This window comes from Bicyclus anynana, chromosome 1 (genome assembly GCF_947172395.1).
Source record: "Bicyclus anynana chromosome 1, ilBicAnyn1.1, whole genome shotgun sequence".
Taxonomy (NCBI): domain Eukaryota; kingdom Metazoa; phylum Arthropoda; class Insecta; order Lepidoptera; family Nymphalidae; genus Bicyclus; species Bicyclus anynana.
In genome coordinates, this window is record NC_069083.1 from 10,744,841 (window position 1) to 10,761,136 (window position 16,296).

A 16,296-nucleotide genomic window follows, 5' to 3' on the forward strand; every position below is an offset into this window, starting at 1 on the left:
GGTGGAATTTTTTGCATAATCAGGGGTGAAATAAACAAGCAATAAAAACCACCTTAGGGAAATCTGGAAATTGCGTGGAGAATATTCCGCTGGAGATACCAACGTACCTCGTAGGTATAACTTCACGAATATGCATAATTATTTGTCTGGATAGATACATAGTATGGATGCATGGATGTAATATCTTCTGACGGCTTAGTTTCATTTTCTTCAATTTCCCATTTACTATTATTATATTTATAAATTTATTAAACCCTGTTCTATTAAATACACGGTGGACTAATACATTGTGGAACTTTATTTACTTTCATTATAAATAGTGAATATTTGAATATGGAATTTTGCTATTCTGACCGATGAATTAACAAAGTCGGTAAGCTGAAGTGGCGATGAGCGGGGCACGGTAGACGTTGGGGTCCCAAGGTGCTGGAATGTTGACCCCGCGCAGTGTTGGTCAACCCCCCACCAGGTGGACTGACGACATCAAACGAGTTGCAGGGATAGGCTGGATTCAGGCAGCTCAGCATCGTGATGTTTGGAGTCCCTACAAAAGGCCTATGTTTTGCAGTGGACATCAATCAGATGATATGATGTTAACCGACGAATCCAAGTCGGATGTAGTAACAACGTCACCCAGACTCGACAGAAAGTCCTCTACGTTTCAATTCGGAACCGGAACATCCTGTGGAAAATGTTGTCTCTACAACATTTTGTGGGATTTCTTTTGGATATGGATGACGTAGTAAATTGGATTCATCAGTTTTTGTGAAGAATAGCAAAATAAATCAATTATTCAAAACACTGCTCTTATTGTAGGTAGGTACGAGTATGTACTTTAGCTCAACTGGACCTCTACTAGACCGGCTTTAAAATCGTTATCAAATACTGCCTAACAGGTTTGTTACATCGGTATTTCGTAAAATGACTTCAAACCGACAATTCCTGTCTGAAATCCCACGTAATATCAGTAGGTACAAAATTAATTAAACTTAACAATATTCCTACCGGTTAGACTACTCTCATTTTACAAACGTCATTTGCGTGTTTTAGAATAATTGCCAGCTTACAATATGTAGGCGTCAATGGTATGTACCTACTTGGTAGGTACTTAATTAATTATCGCTCTGCATTTCATAATTTAATCATTTTATTTCATTGTGTTTTTTAATTAATAGTCTCAAAGTACTGGAATAGCAACCACCATCCTCGCACCGGAAAGCGTAGTACTGGTCGACCCACAACTAAACTGGTTAAATTGTATAAGCTATTACATATGTTTTCTTTTTTATCTGTTTGCTTTTAAATTAGGATTATACATAGTCTATTTAAATTTTTCATACACCAAATTATTATGGTAGAAAGTATCAGGGTCTTATTATATTTAAGTAATCTTTGTAAACCTGCTTTCTGATGAATAAATAAATTATTATTATTATTATTATTATAACTAGGTGGAATGAGGATATCAAGAGGGTTGCATGGGGGCTGGTGTGCCGCTGGCCGCTAAGGGTTGCATGCACGAGACTCAAAAGCCTTGTTGCTTGTAGGTCCCTAAAAGAGGCATGTTCAGCAGTATAAGTCTATGATCAGCAGTATAAGTCCATTGGCTGATAATGATGATGGTAATAACAATAATATGGAATTTTTCACAATGAAAAAAGCACTATAATACTTAAGTTAGCTTATAGGTAAAGTAAATGATGATGGTAATGCATTAAAGAAATACAATAATTCTAAAGCTGTAAAGCATACCCAAGTAGAACGGTGGCAACAATACTGATTTAGACAGCCAGGGTAATTATTTGCTCTCAAAATAAGGTAGCCGTAGGTTTTGTCTCCTTTCGAGACAATAGCCGATGTATTTCGAGCCGGAGTAAAATATTTCGGAAAAATTAAAGAATAGTTAGCTTTGAAAACAGTTGAGCGTTGAATATTCTGCCTCATGTATTGTATCTATAGTCAAGAGGTAAAATATTCGAACAAAACCGGATATAGTAATGTAAACTTTTGATCTGGATTGTTGAAATAACTGTGATAAGGGCCAATATCCAGCTGTGTATGAATCACGAGGATACCATTTAAAATATGTGGGTAGGTAGGTAAAGCTATTATTTTCTTGTGCATGACATAATAGACTGAGATTACATTAATATTTGTATCACAAACTATAGCGGATGCCCTCGAATTCGTCCACAAAACAACGACGTCGTCAACATTTTTTCACAATTCCCGCGGGAACCTTGAATAACAAGTAGCCCATATGTTGCTCAATAATCTCCTTTATCTTTCTATGAAACTCCCATTAAAATCGGTTCAGCCATTCCAAAGATAAACAGAAAGTCAGATAGCAAAATAGCCAGATAGCAGAATAGCCAGAAAACAGAAAGACAGACAGGAAAACATTTTGGAAAAGCTCGTTTGAGTTTTGGTATGTCGTGTAAACAAGCACTGTAAGCTCTTGAAAAAACATAGTTATTTATAGCTCTTGAAAAAACTACAAAAGTGCTTGTAAATTAAGCCAAATTGGAATAAATGAATTTTGAATTTTATAATTTGAATTTGAAACAGGAAAAGTCTTTTTCGATCCTCCTAATAACGGTCCCATTTCATAATTAAATTACATGAATTAACAAGTTTATAATATTCGTAGACTGCAGCTATCTACAATGTCGAGCACCCCAAGGTCCAATTATTTTAGCGGGCGCAGACAGGCGAGTGCATTGCATAATGTAGAGTAGAATAGGTACCCGTAATCGTACCTACCTGCACCTTGCGTACTTAACACAGGAGAAAGTTTGTGAGCTTAATTGTTATTCCTTCATTAATTGCTACGATCTGCTTAAGCGTTTTACTTGCGCTTAATTAAAAGTTATAAAACGTACGGCACATTTTTACGTTGATACTTTTGTGTGAAGACACATACTTCTATGTTCAGGGATTATTAATTTAGTTGAAGGATGGTTCTATATTTATTCAGATAAATCTTACAAACATAATAACATTATACCTTTAATTAAACGAAATAGCCCATATGTTAGTAGTTGGTACCTAATACGAAAGCTTTTTCTTATATTCTATCTAAATACAAGATATTTCGTGACCTTTCACTTTTATACTTAATAAAAGCGAAAGGTCACGAAATATTGAAAACTGCAAAACGTACAAAGATTATAGGCAGGGAAGAAGGTATTTTATAGTTGATATATAGTAGATATCCTCTAAGATCGGATTCAGCGACAGGGCCGGATTACAGAGGTCTATGGGCGGACGAAGTCGCGAGCGTCTACTATTTACGTATACTTAAAAAGTATTTACTGGATACTTAATTAATTATAGGATAAATACACGGAAAGTACGAGATCCTTTCCAATATGTCCGCCTTTGCATTTGACGATTTTTTTTTACGTAAACGGCATGTCATTCCTGCACTTAGTCGCGTGCGTAACTTCCCTTGAAAGTACAACCGGTATCGAATATGTTATCACATTAAAGCCTTTATAACGAGCTGCAGTGTCACTATGTTATTTCCCTGAGTGGTGCATTGTACACTTGGATATTTGATACCACCATATGCATTTCCGCAGCGTATGTTATGTCATGCGGATGCATTCACAATTTTAGTTTCGGCTTTGACGACTCTTGCGTATTAATTAAAACGATAACATGGAAAAAAGCTGTTTGTAAATATGAAACACGAATAAAAATGCAAACTTTTACGTTGCGCGAAAAAATATGGAAAATATTTTTCATTTAGCAGATTGGACCAGTGTAGTTTTGAGAAAAAATTAGAAATTTAAAAAGAAGTTTACGAACCTACTTTTGTTGATACTATTTGTCTGAATCTTGATGGTACTTTGAGAAGCTACTAAAGAGTAATTATCTGTATTTTTAATTTAAATTAAATGGCTTCCTGTACCGGGGCATGCACCTCCAACTTTTCAGTTATGTGCATTTTAAGAAATTAAATATCATGTGTCTCAATCGGTGAAGGAAAATATCGTGAGGAAACCTGCATACCAGAGAATTATCTTAATTCTCTGCGTGTGTGAAGTCTGCCAATCGGCATTGGGCCAGCGTGGTGGACTATTGGCCTAACCCCTCTCATTCTGAGAGGAGACTCGAGCTCAGCAGTGAGCCGAATGTGGGTTGATGACGACCTAATAATATCAATGGGTATTGTTCCACAAAACGATAGTATCTCATTCAGAGGCAAGTCCACAACATAATAGAATTACGTGGAAGCCTTGACAAGGTATAACAAGGTATATTAACTATAGAAATTCAACACCGCTGCCATGAATCTGACCGACTAGCATGTACCTACTGGATATTGGACTATACTAACATATAAGAGTAGAAACATAGCTCATATTGCAGATAATAATAAGATCTAATCTGGGTGGATACTCGTATTACATCTGATACGTGACGTATTGCAGTAATGATCCAGTAATGATCCAGTAATTATCTAAACAATATGAGGTAGCAATGGAAGAACTTGAATACTAGAGGTAATGACTGACTCATATTATGAGTATACCTAATTACCTATGCTCATTCACAAATGTCGACGTTAGTAATCAATAATGTATTTCAAATGAGTTGCTACATACATATATCCATTCATCTTATTCGTATTATCAGCCTTGTTAGGTAGAAAATATATTTATCATCCATAAAAACTAATTATTATTAACTACATTATTGCATGTACAAGTTTAGCAAAATACAAAAGATTGATAAAAGAGTCGATTAACTACTTCACTTAGATACCTACTGTTAAAAAAGTTATATTGAAAGTTTTTTTTTTAATCTTTACAAGTTATCCTTGGCCATCTGCACTTGCCGCACTGCTGTATTTATACTCGTAACATATCTATCTATTGATCAACATACCTTAATCAGTAGCTGATAATGTAGCTTTCCATTGGTGGGAAAATTCCAGTCCAGTAGTTTGACGCCTATTCGTAACGGAAAAGTAGATATAGGACTCATAATGAATATCTACAGAAATATCTGCTGAAACATCCAGTGTTACTTGCATATCTATATAAAGCTTAACTCAATGGAAACGAGTGACCTGTTTTTGTAGTAGGTACAATGTTATAAAACTGGAAATCCCTTAATGGATATTATTGGTTTTTCACTGCACCGTACTTCAATTCGGTATGACACATAAACAATGCATTCCTCAAAACAAGTTAATGTAGATGTTTTAAATAAAAACAGTCTCTAGAGGAACGGTAAAGAGGTACGGAGGGAGTAATGTGTCAATGTAGTCGCATTTACAATCGTCTTCGAAATGCCGACACCGTTAAGCGATTACTCCCTGGCGTATAAATAACTTTTGCGTCAATCAACTTTTTAACCACCTTCCAAAAAGGAGGATTTTTAATGTCTTTTCCCTGATAACTGGATAGATCTCCAAATTTGATTTTGAGTGATTTTTTTACTAGTTAACTAGAAGATAAGGTCATGTATAAACTATTCAATCTTCATACTGCAGTGGAAATTTGAATTTAGAAACTTTTTAAGGTGAATTAATTAGCAATTAAGGTGCAACTTATAATTGATGTGTAGATCGATCTCTTTTATCTCTAGTATCTTTGTGTTTTCACGCGAATGGGAACTATATACGGGTGAATTTGCAGGGGGTTTTCTAGTATAAATTAAACGTGGACGCTTTGATGAACGGAATTTCGCCGGAGCCTAACAGGTCATGCGTTGCAATTGGTAATTAAATTATCCTTTGTCGTGATGGAGGCCGATACCGGTGTCACAGTCAATCGAAGAGTCGAAGTAGTATCCTGAGCGATTCTGTTGACCGGAGATTTCCATTCGCCGTTCGAATCCTATTACGTAAAATGCGTATTTGTTCTTTTGGCTCTTATTTAAAAGGTTTATTTTATAAGTAAGTTTTGACGCGACTCGCATATGACTAAACTACTTCGAATTCTATTTATTACCTCTCACTGGATTTTAGTATATTATATTAGAACCAAAAGAGTTTTTGGTAGAACTTTTAATGGTTTACAATTCTATCATACCCAATGTTTGCGTAATTGTAACCGACAGCGCTCACAACGGAAGCTCAAAAGTTTTGTTTTTGCTCCTGATTTTGCCACATTTTTCACTGATGCCCCGATAATAAAATCTGTTCAGTAGATCTAGAGATTAACCCCCCCGCCCCCCCTCTACAACCCTATCTTACCAACTTTATATCTAAGATAATAAGATATAAGTAACCTTGTTATTAAGATTTGTACCAGATCACCAAACAGATCCAATCCAAAAGACTTGAAAAGTAGAAACGTTTGTTTTACTTAGTAGCTAGCTAAAATAAAAATCCATTTACACACACTCATTGTCCTTTCTTACGAATTACCTACAAATCTGCCAACTTAGCTGTTCATGGCCAATAAACGTTTACAACTATATACAACAACAGATTTATTTTTTTTTTTACAAGTTAGCCCTTGACTACAATTACACCTGATGGTAAGTGATAATGCAATCTAAGATGGAGGCGGGCTAACTTGTTAGGAGGAGGATGAAACCTTTCGTTTTCTGGTAGGGTGGTAACTATCCAGGGCCGAAGCCTCCCACAAAACCACATAATAAATAAAAATAAAAGAATAAAAGAGGCGCATTGCGCTATGACAAAATGCACACCGACGCAAGGCCAAGGCCTCTGCCCTGTTATGTATAATGAAGCCCGCGCCAACTCCAGCACGGTCAGCGCTAATCGGTCTGCTAATGTGACAACAATTCGAGGTCACACACACTGAGATACCTAGACCAAAAGTCCATGAAAAAATCCTATAGAATATGAAACATCAAGTTAAAAATTCATTATATTGTATACCTTATTACCCGCCTACAACGAAGCCAATAGGTAGGGTAATGATTTTGGCAGTCTATGTATGTATGTGCGTATGTTCCACCTTAGCGCATAAACTACTGAACTGATTTTATTGAATTTTCAAAATACGTATATATTTAAAATGCGGTAGTACAGCTCGTGCGGTCTAGTTCTTTCATTTGTAACCTGTATCTGTATAAACGGCTAAACTGGGATACTGAAAAGTATTTTAAAATGAAAAATAAAGTTTAAGAACTTTATTTTTCATTACTTTTTAACCCACTTCAAAAAAAAGGAGGAGGTTTCTCAATTCGACCGTATAGATATTTTTTTAAAATACTGCCTATTAAGTACTACTAAAAATCTACCCGTACGTAGAAATAACAATTCAACGTCATTTATAAGCAAAAGTCGACGACGCCTCGACCAATTGGGCTATGTATTTTTTTTAATTATCGTTAAGGCTCAAGGAAGATTTTTAAAAAAAAAGCCTAAAAATTTCGATTTAAACACTAATAACAATACTTTTGTATACAATTATTGAATTTCCCACAAAACAGCAGCTTCTTTATAAATGTTTTTATTTTAGTTACGACGCATATCCACAACACACACAACTCTCCAAAACTTTATGAAATTTTTTACTAATTCTTCTTTTATTGAAGATCTTCTTCTACTGTCTTCTACTGCTCCAATTCGAAAAATTCTTTCAGTGTTAGATAGCCCATTTATGGAGGACGGCTGTATGCATTATATTATTACCGTATTCCTACGGGAACGGGAACCACGCGGGTGAAACTGCGCGGCGTCAGCTAGTGTTTATATAAATTTAATTAAATCTATTTTAACGTTAAATTAAGTGCACATACACGAGTACAGGGTAAGCCATTGTTTGTAGAGTAATGGACTAATGGACTGGTTGATGCATTTTATATGTTATTCAGTTAAATTATGTTGGTACATCAGCTTATCCCGTCAACGGTTATTATGAAAATGCGTTTATTCTCGGTATCATGTAATACAATAAGATACTGCACTTAGCAGTTCGGATATTTAGTCATATCTGACGTCATCGATCATCATCCTCGTTGCCAGCTCGTTAATGTTATTAGAGTATAGACACGCCTGCTGATTAGCAATTAATTTGTGTTCTATTCCTGGAAAATATTGGTTTTCCCCGTCATTTCCTGTTTTCGTATAGCTGAGGTCTATGGTATTTATAAATCTACCTTAAATTTCACAAATGTTTATCCACCAACCGAATTTCAAAAGGAAACCTAACATATTGTTTATCAATAAAAGTAGGTAGGTACCTACATGTTTTATTACATTTTATTTTTCATCTTACACTTGTTTTTTTTTCTTCTTAATATGAGCAATATTCTCGTTCCCCTCCTAATATTCGCAAATACTGCTTTAGTGCTTACGACTATAGTGCAGCGGGGATGGAACCCACGACCACTCGGCGTAAATCCGGTCCCTTTACCGCTACATAGAGGTTTTTGTATGTTAGAACTGTAAATACTTTGAATGATTACAAGTAAAGATTTGGTAAGGCTTGGTAAGGTAAGGTAAAACAAACAGTATTTCAGTTGACAAAGAAAAATGTTATCTCTATGATTATGTAGGTAAACGAATAGACATAAACAGTAAACAAAATTACACGTAAATAATGCGAGTCAAAAACCTCCACCCTATAACGATAGGTTCTTTACCAATCTTTACGTCGCTACGACTAAAATTATCTTACTACAAGAATGCCTTAATGGTAACTATTAGAGCCATATATACACGCCAGTACCTATGCAGATCACCTATCAATTCTATGGTTCAACGAAATATTGCATCTACCTTCTTTTCGTTAAGAACAAATTTTAAGAAAATCATTTAGGTTAAAGCAAATAGGAAACTTGTTCATATTTCAATTGATAAGTGGTAAATTTATGGTAAATTAGAAGGATTTTTCTGATAAAACTAACAACTAAAACGGAAAGCTATTTGCCTCTATATGCAACATCGAAACATCTGTTCGTTAGGTACGAGTTCGTAACGACTTACGCGTAAGCAAAATTTCGTAAAATAGACTAATGAGTTAACTCTATTCCGTAAAGTACTCGTAGAAATGCCATCCTAATTAAACGCAAGAGATTCCATGTTCAAGCACAGACAAGTAAACTAAAGCGTGAAGTAAAAACTCTTACTCTCTTTAGTGCGACACGGGAGGTGGGCGATGCGGGGGGCGAGCGACCCATTCCCGGTCAGTCGATGCGACGCCATTCACCCGAGGGATTACCAACACCCGACCGCGGGGACACAAACATCGTTCCTCCTTATCTATCCCCTTATAAACGAGAAGGACAAAATGGTCGACATTGAACGAAAACAAATCAGCCGCTCGAGGATATGTAGTGGCGTTCTCGTCTCTCGTTGACTTGGCAAGCCGCCCAATGACGCGTGCCAGCCAACAACCACGTGCAGCCAGACAAATAACCAGACCGATAACCAGTCGACTGAAAGTTAAATTATTCCACGCTTCTGAAATATCGATCATCACCCTTGTCTAGCTCGCTCATTAGCGAAAATACCGCCAATTGTAGATTATTTTTTAAGTTACTTTTAATTTTTCATTTATTGAAGTGATAAGTTTTCATAAGGGAGGTTAAGCCGAAGCTGAAGTTGGTACGTTTGACACTTGCACTTGACAGAGCGAACTTCACAGTGATTTTACGATACACAGACTATTGTAAAAGTTTACATGTTGTTGCTGTCAAAATATTCTTCACACCTCTCCGACAATAGATGATTTATAATTCAATTCAATAATTGATGAGTTTCAAGTAATTAAATCAATTAGTTTATGTAGGTCTTTTTTGTTGTACAATAAATATATCATTCATTCATTTCACCCAAACATGACGTTAACACACCCATGTACCCACATCCTATATCATTCGCGGATGTACTCGATTGTACATAATTGAATTCGCAAAATGTAGTGACTCAATGAGTTCGACGTAAACCAGAATGAAATTAATGAATTCTGAATATTTGTTTTGCAGAAAGAGGGTTACGTTTTATGTTACTTTGTATGTTTAATTGAATAAAGCAGCCGCGGGGTCAAAGTTAGAACAATAGTCAAATAAATTTGATACGAGTAGGTACCTATTATAATCTTGGCGCTTATAACGTAACCGTTCTAAATAGATTGGTGAAACCCTCGAAGAGCTGAGGAAAAGCCGGTTTAATGACAAAGCAAATTAGTAATTACAGACATTTATATTTGGACTTAACTACACCAACAAAAATTTAATAGTAGTAGAGCTTTTTGTGACGGAGCTCGTCCAAGGAAGTAGGTACCCCCGCTTTCCGCCGCTTATTACACAAAATGAAAAAATCCTTCGTAATAAGTCAAGATAAGCAGTGCATTTTTGCATTTATGAAGTGCACGCCACTAAGGACAACACTTCGTATTCGTAGGGTGTGTTCCTTGCATGCCTTGCGAATTGTTGCATTCTTTAAAGGCAATGACGACCCCGCACCGGAAAGCTCAGTGTTGGTGGACTAGGTGGACCGAGGGCATCAAGCGTATTGCAGGAAGTCGCTGGATGCTGGCAGCTCGAGACCGTTATGCTTGGAGGTCCATGCATGAGGTCTATGTCCAGCTATGGACGTCCATCGGCTGATAATGATGATGATGATGAATAAAATAAAGTCACGTGAACGCCGACTGCGGTATTAGAGTCAGTTAGATCTGGATATTTATACAATTATTCTTGGTTATTATAGTGTAATGTAGGTTTCGCACAAACCTACGCATTAGTTTCAACTTTCCTAACAGAATCGACAGACAGGTTACAACTAACCTGTAAATCCTGTCTCGTCAGAATTGCAGGGAGCGAACGAGAATTATAGAGCGAAAATAGTATTAATTATTTTAAAAGCCTTCAAGAAGAACTCGTTCATTCGATAGCTGCATTTGGTGTACACGTTTTCTCGAATTACTGTTATTTAAAACGTACATCCTTTTTTGCAGTTGTCGTGCTATTAATGATAGTCGTTTTAATATTGACTAGCACTTTGTCCGTGTGGAAAATCTTTACTTACCATTCGAATTTTAGTGAGCAGATTTTTATATTGTTATTCTTTACAAATTAGCCTTTGACTACAATCTCATCTCATGGTGATGCAATTGCAATATATGATGGAAGCGGGCTAACTTGTTTAGGGGAGGATGAAAATCCCTTTCGGTTTCTACACAACATCGTTCTCTCTCTCTCTTTCCCTCGTTCACTCTCTTTTTCCCTCTCTCTCTCTCTCTCTTGACTTGTAATCAAATATTAAAAAAAATACAATTCATTTGGTAATTACATTTAGAACGAACAAACAAACTCTTATTATTATAGGCTGAGACCTCTGATATGATTAAATAGTTCCACTTTTTTCTAATGATGGAGATATAATAATGATTCCGGAGAAATCTGGCAACCTTAACCAATGCCATAATAACCAATGGTTCTTTCACAATCTGTCATTGGTCAAACTAATATAAACCATTAGCCAACTAGAACAAGATCCACTGACACCAGCGTTTTTTATGCGATCTCTGAGCCTGTCAAGATTGGTGTTGATTATTAGTCTATTACTCCATTAGTAAATTCCATCATTTAAGACGAACGTACGAACGACTTATCATTAGAAATATGTACTGCACTCAGCCAAATCATCAATTCAAATTAACGAACTGCCTCTACACTGCTAGATTATAACACTTAGAATTTTAAAATTATAAACATCCAACAAATTCGAAACATTAAGGAAAACCATGTAATTAATATCTGGGTCGGATGTAGAGAGGTCGATTCTCATTAACGCAGTTATCTTTCCTATGATTTTAATTCAAGGTTTTAGGAAATCTCACCGCAGTTCCGACCACTTACTTTACATTTCATCATTCTTAAGAAACGTGAGTATTGTATACTTTCATTAGAATCGACTTACGTGTCTTGACGTGTGTCTGTACAGAAAAAACATTGATCGACTCATAAATTTCTGTTACTACCGACAGTCATTTGCTTGTCACCTATTAAATGGGTGAATAATACATGCACATTGTTAATAAGGTGTTGGGATACTGTGTAAGGAGAGGCGGACGCGCCTTCTCGATGACGTCACATTCTGAATCACCCGTCCGTGCTTTGGGTCCGATGCGCCTGCGCATACAACACTCTCCATTGTGCCACCACAAGTCGTAAACCACGAAATTATCGCTTTTAATATGCCAAAAACGTAATCTCCATATCCTCATTCCTATATTTATTCAGCTTTAGTCTAAGCATGAACTCAATCGGCCTTCACGAGCAATAATATTGGAGTTGGCAAGTCTCACATCGGCATTACGAACAATAATATGATCAAATTATTGAAGCGATGCACGTCTGTGAAGGCGCGCGGACCGGCGGCGGTATGACTATCCGGTGCGCATATTTCACGAGTATTGTGGTTGCTAGCTCCTCGACTAAAACTTCGCCTATGCGTTTACGCATAATATTAATTCTTATTTATAATAAGAACCTACATAGTGTTTTAACAAAGACATTCAGTTGTACCAAGCTACGTATATAGCTGTACATTCACGTACATATAGATTAAGATACTCATTTAATGATACTCATGACATACGCCTACTTGTTAGATATAAGCTGTTTCATGCGGTTTCACTCAAGTTAAGTTATACCATTTAAAGCGTAATGATCCCATATACTAATACTGCACTCGTAAGTAATGACCGATCACGCAGCGCACGCAAAAAAAGCTCTCAAAAGAAATTAATTTTCCCCGTTTTTGCAACATTTTTCATTGATGTTTCGCTTTTATTAATAGGAGAGTGATGTTATTTATACATATAGCCTTCCTCGATAAATGGAGAATCTAAGAATTTTCAATTAAAAACAAAATAATTTTTAAACTTACCCTTCTAAAATTGTATTTTACTTTAGTGTTTTTAGAAAGGAGCTTTTCAATATTAGGATTACCGAAAATCGCTTACCCACACACTTGGTAGCATTACTAACCCCGACATAATTACAAAAATGGTAGGTACTTAGTTTACCCTTTTGGAGCACATAAGCGTTAAATGGCTTAGTAAGTATACAGTTACTCCTAATTCCTTGTTTTTGGCTGCAGCTGCTCGGAGCGACGTTGATGAATCACCCAGGATACTACTCTTTGTATGTGCTTAGGCAAGTTTTTATCTCGAAGCAATACAGCTACCAGAAGCGAACACAAGCGCGCAATATTTTAATATTATGGTATCTGACGCAAGACATCGGATTTTATTTATACTTCCTTGGCTGGACTATCTTATGCGATACAGAACTATTTCATTAAGTATGCACCTGATTACTGTATTGCAAATCGGTGCATGCATATTTATGTGGATTCTAATAGATTCCTCATCTACGTGTACTAAGGTGTTAATTATTAGAAATATATATACCTACCTAGTAAATACCGAATTATTTAGGATGTGTTATTGTGCGTTATTGATCCTAATTTGTTTGAGGAATGTTTATTTTTCTTAATATAAATAATTACGCAAGTAAATTATCATAGTGCCATCATTCGATGGGCGTCCCCTACTGAACTTATTCCTTTTGTAGCGTCTTAATATTAATACTCTACAAGAGGTATAAGGTAACTTTTATTAATTATTATCAATATATTTCCTCAGACCAATTATAAAAGGACCTGTATCGCACTCATAGTCACGAACAAAATTGTCTGTCATTTTCTGAAGAAAACGAGCTTAGATTTGGTTTATATCTTATACTAAATAAGAAACTTTTGCCCGTTTTTTACACCAATCAATTACACAGAAAGGTATTTTTACGGAGCTCTTTAACCAACTAACTATTTAACATCGATTATATAGAGACAGTTTTTATAATCGTATTAGATCGTTGATCATATACTTTGACAGAAAAGTCTGGTTTGGTCTGAGTATATTTCGGACGCTTATTCCGTGTACTACACGAAATAAGAATTATTTATATTAAATTTGATATGAGTCAAGACTGTTGGTGATCTTGCCGATGGGAGGATTCGGCCGTGGCTAGTTACCATCCTCAGGACAAAGACAAACCGATTTAGCGTTTTTCGATTTTCATCGTCCTCATAACAAGTTAACCCGCTTCCATCTTAGATTGCGTCATCACTTACCATCAAGTGAGATTGTAGTCGAGGGCTAACTTGTAAAAAATAAAAAAAGTATCATATCCTACTATAGGAATACGCTTTCCTGTGCTCGTCAATCTGAGGTATTATTAAGCCTATAAGTAATTATAAGTTTTGTAAATAATGGAAAGTGAAAGTGTTACATTCGAATTATTTCGGATTAAGTTGTCATTAATGTGTTTTGTATGTAAACTGGTTTCGATCCAGCTCGCTTGTTTAATTCCGAAATTACACGAGTTCGAGGAACTATTACCTACTTGTTGGCTGGTTATGAGTTATTTGTAGACTAATGGACGTAATTATGTTTTTCTTCATTAACTTTCCCTGCGTCCGATCTCAGTAAAACAATATGTTGCTCTTAATTATTATTAATCTATCTGAGAAATTTATCATCATTTTCATCTGATGGACTGTTGGACATTTTTTTTAACTCTTTACAAGTTAGCCCTTGACTACAATCTCACCTGATGGTAAGTGATGATGCAGCCTAAGATGGAAACGGGCTAACTTGTTAGGAGGAGGATGAAAATCCACACTCCTTTCGGTTTCTACACGACATCATACTGGAACGCTAAATCGCTTGGCGGTACGTCTTTGCCGGTAGGGTGGTAACTAGCCACGGCCGAAGCCTACCACCAGCTAGTCCTGGACCAATTAAGAAAATCTCAATCTACCCAGCCGGGGATTGAACCCAGGACCTCCGATTTGTAAATCCACCGCGCATACCACTGCTCCACGGAGGCCGTCAAAATACTTCCAAATACCACGCCACCTGCTTTGAAAAATTCTTTGCTACCCACTTGATGTCATTAGTCTCGTGGGGGATCGACCAACACTTTGCTTTATTGTGATTTTCTATCAGATGGCCACGCTATTTCACTCGCTTAGTTGCCGTTCCCGTAAGAATGCGGGAGTAAAATATAGCCTATAGCACCCGGGGATTGTGTAGCTTCCCAACAGTAAAAGAATTTTTCAAATCGGTTCAGTAGTTTCGGAGCCTACTCAGTGCAAACAAACAAACATTCAAATCCTTGCTCTTTATAATATTAAGTACTTTACGCTAGAGTAAAAGTGTAGAGTAAAGTAGAGACTCGTAAGACGTACATGATTTATTTAAAAAAAAAAAGAAAATCTACGTTACTAATTATGTTCATTCTCTATTCTAATTAGGTAATTATGGTATTCAGTACACAAAACGCTGATATGAAATAAAGGGTATCTATAATAGATAGAGAATATATGCAAAAGCGATACTAAATATCGTGGAAACATTAATCAAAGTATGATAAGCGCTTCAATGGTGCAAATGTTACTTACGTAAATCACTCTTTTGTTGTCATCGCGATAGTGGGCCATATATCAATCAAGGAGTTGGGTTTATGTTGCAACAATAAACAAATCATCGCAATAATTAAAGCAGTAAGTCATTTCCGACTTTTAAGGTCCGTGTCACCTTTGACCGCAATGCGGTACCACCTACGCTAGTCGCTAATTTATTTCGCACATAAAGAATATTGGTTCTCGTTCAAGGCAATCAATGACTTGTGTATTGTATTTAATTCTAACTGGAGGATGCCTGCGACTTCGCGCGGTTTTCGGTTTATTCGGAGATATAAATCGCTAAATTTGATGTCAATGAAACAAAGCCTTCGTTCATGTAGGATGGTGGAGCGACAGTTCGTTTCACTCATGAAAGGCGCTTCTTTAATAACTCCTCCTCCTCCCACTCCTCTTCTCGGACCAAGGCGCGTTTGGAACCCTCGTTACTTTAGTTTTAAGTTTTCGACTATTATTACCACCATTTGATTAAATTAAATTATGTCATAATCTTGACCTTTCAAAAGTGCTTGTAAACTAAGCCTAATTGAAATAAATGAATTTTGACTTTTTTTTTGAAAAGTTTGGCGCGATTGACGATAATGGTACGTATTATGAACGTCATACTACAGTCACCATAACCATGCTATCTGAAAAACACTTCAGAAATTAGCCAAATAGTTAAAGTTATACATTATTTCAATCTTAGCTTATTCTGACCCGCATAAGAAGTATAATTTTGTTTGCGCCTCATCTAATTCCTTTAACCCTTTTGCGTAATTGTGTAACAAACAATAAGCCCACAATCATACATACTCACATTTGATAAAATAGGAATAAAATAACACAGGCTGGAATGATTAAACTGTATTCCAAATAACTTA